Raw genomic sequence first — 2,610 nt, 5'->3', positions numbered from 1 at the left:
GAGAGGAGGGAGAGGGGAGAGAGAAGAGAGAAGAGAGATGAGAGAGAGAAAAGAGAAAAGAGATGAGGAGAGGGGAGAGAGAAGAGAGATGGATTAGAGGGGAGAGAGAAAAGAGATGAGGAGAGAGGGAGAGAGAAGAGAGATGAGGAGAGGGGAGAGAGAAAGAGAGGGGAGAGAGAAGAGAGATGAGGAGAGGGGAGAGAGAAGTGAGAAGAGGAGAGGGGAGAGAGAAGAGAGGGGAGAGAGAAGAGAGATGAGGAGAGAGGGAGAGAGAAGTGAGTAGAGGAGAGGGGAGAGAGAAGAGAGAGGAGGAGAGGGGAGAGAGAAGAGAGAGAAGAGAGAAGAGAGATGAGGAGAGAAAAGAGAAAAGAGATGAGGAGAGAGGGAGAGAGAAGAGAGATGGATTAGAGGGGAGAGAGAAAAGAGATGAGGAGAGGGGAGAGAGAAGAGAGATGAGGAGAGGGGAGAGAGAAGAGAGGGAGAGAGAAGAGAGATGAGGAGAGGGGAGAGAGAAGTGAGTAGAGGAGAGGGGAGAGAGAAGAGAGAGGAGGAGAGGGGAGAGAGAAGAGAGAAGAGAGATGAGGAGAGAGAAAGAGAAAAGAGATGAGGAGAGGGGAGAGAGAAGAGAGATGGATTAGAGGGGAGAGAGAAAAGAGATGAGGAGAGGGGAGAGAGAGAGAGATGAGGAGAGGGGAGAGAGAAGAGAGATGAGGAGATGGGAGAAAAGAGAGATGAGGAGTGGGGAGAGAGAAAAGAGATGAGGAGAGGGGAGAGAGAGAAAGAGTAGAGAGATGAGGAGAGGGAGAGAGAGAGAGAGATGAGGAGAGGGGAGAGAGAAGGGAGATGAGGAGAGGGGAGAGAGATGGAGGAGAGGGGAGAGAGATGGAGGAGAGGGAGAGAGAAGAGAGATGGAGGAGAGGGAGAGAGAGGAGAGATGGAGGAGAGGGGAGAGAGAAGAGAGATGAGGAGAGGGGAGAGAGAAGAGAGATGGAGGAGAGGGGAGAGGAGAAGAGAGATGAGGAGAGGGGAGAGAGAGAAGAGAGATGAGGAGAGGGGAGAGAGAAGAGAGATGAGGAGATGGGAGAAAAGAGAGATGAGGAGTGGGGAGAGAGAAAAGAGATGAGGAGAGGGGAGGAGAGAAAAAGAGTAGAGAGATGAGGAGAGGGGAGAGAGAAGAGAGATGAGGAGAGGGGAGAGAGAAGGGAGATGAGGAGAGGGGAGAGAGATGGAGGAGAGGGGAGAGAGATGGAGGAGAGGGGAGAGAGAAGAGAGATGGAGGAGAGGGGAGAGAGAAGAGAGATGGAGGAGAGGGGAGAGAGAAGAGAGATGAGGAGAGGGGAGAGAGAAGAGAGATGGAGGAGAGGGGAGAGAGAAGAGAGATGAGGAGAGGGGAGAGAGATGGAGGAGAGGGGAGAGAGATGGAGAGGGGAGAGAGAAGAGAGATGGAGGAGAGGGGAGAGAGAAGAGAGATGGAGGAGAGGGGAGAGAGAAGAGAGATGGAGGAGAGGGAGAGAGAAGAGAGATGGAGGAGAGGGGAGAGAGAAGAGAGATGGAGGAGAGGGGAGAGAGGAGAGAGATGGAGGAAAGGGGAGAGAGAAGAGAGATGGAGGAGAGGGAGAGAGAAAGAGAGATGGAGGAGAGGGAGAGAGAAGAGAGATGGGAGGAGAGGGAGAGAGAAGAGAGATGGAGCAGAGGGGAGAGAGAAGAGAGATGGAGGAGAGGGGAGAGAGAAGAGAGATGGAGGAGAGGGGAGAGAGAAGAGAGATGAGGAGAGAAAAGAGAGATGAGGAGAGGAGAGAGAAGAGAGATGAGTGGGAGGAGAGAAGAGAGATGGAGGAGAGAGAAGAGAGATGGAGGAGAGGGGAGAGAGAAGAGAGATGAGGAGAGGGGAGAGAGAAGAGAGATGAGGAGAGGGAGAGAGAAGAGAGATGAGGAGAGGGGAGAGAGAAGAGAGATGAGGAGAGGGGAGAGAGAAGAGAGATGAGGAGAGGGAGAGAGAGAAGAGAGATGAGGAGAGGGGAGAGGAGAAAGATGAGGAGGGGAGAGAGGAGAAAGATGAGGAGGGGAGAGAGAAGGGAGATGGAGGAGAGGGGAGAGAGAAGTGAGAAGAGGAGAGGGGAGAGAGAAGTGAGAAGAGGAGAGGGGAGAGAGAAAGAGAGGGGAGAGAGAAGAGAGATGAGGAGAGGGGAGAGAGAAGTGAGTAGAGGAGAGGGAGAGAGAAGAGAGAGGAGGAGAGGGGAGAGAGAAGAGAGAAGAGAGATGAGGAGAGAAAAGAGAAAAGAGATGAGGAGAGGGGAGAGAGAAGAGAGATGGATTAGAGGGGAGAGAGAAAAGAGATGAGGAGAGGGAGAGAGAGAGAGAGATGAGGAGAGGGGAGAGAGAAGAGAGGGGAGAGAGAAGAGAGATGAGGAGAGGGGAGAGAGAAGAGAGATGAGGAGAGGGGAGAGAGAAGAGAGATGAAGGAGAGGGGAGAGAGAAGAGAGATGAGGAGAGGGGAGAGAGATGGAGGAGAGGGGAGAGAGATGGAGAGGGGAGAGAGAAGAGAGATGGAGGAGAGGGGAGAGAGAAGAGAGATGGAGGAGAGGGAGAGAGAAGAGAGATGGAGGAGAG

The sequence above is a fragment of the Salvelinus alpinus genome, chromosome 6, assembly GCF_045679555.1.
Source record: "Salvelinus alpinus chromosome 6, SLU_Salpinus.1, whole genome shotgun sequence".
NCBI lineage: Eukaryota > Metazoa > Chordata > Actinopteri > Salmoniformes > Salmonidae > Salvelinus > Salvelinus alpinus.
This window is presented reverse-complemented; position numbering follows the sequence as displayed.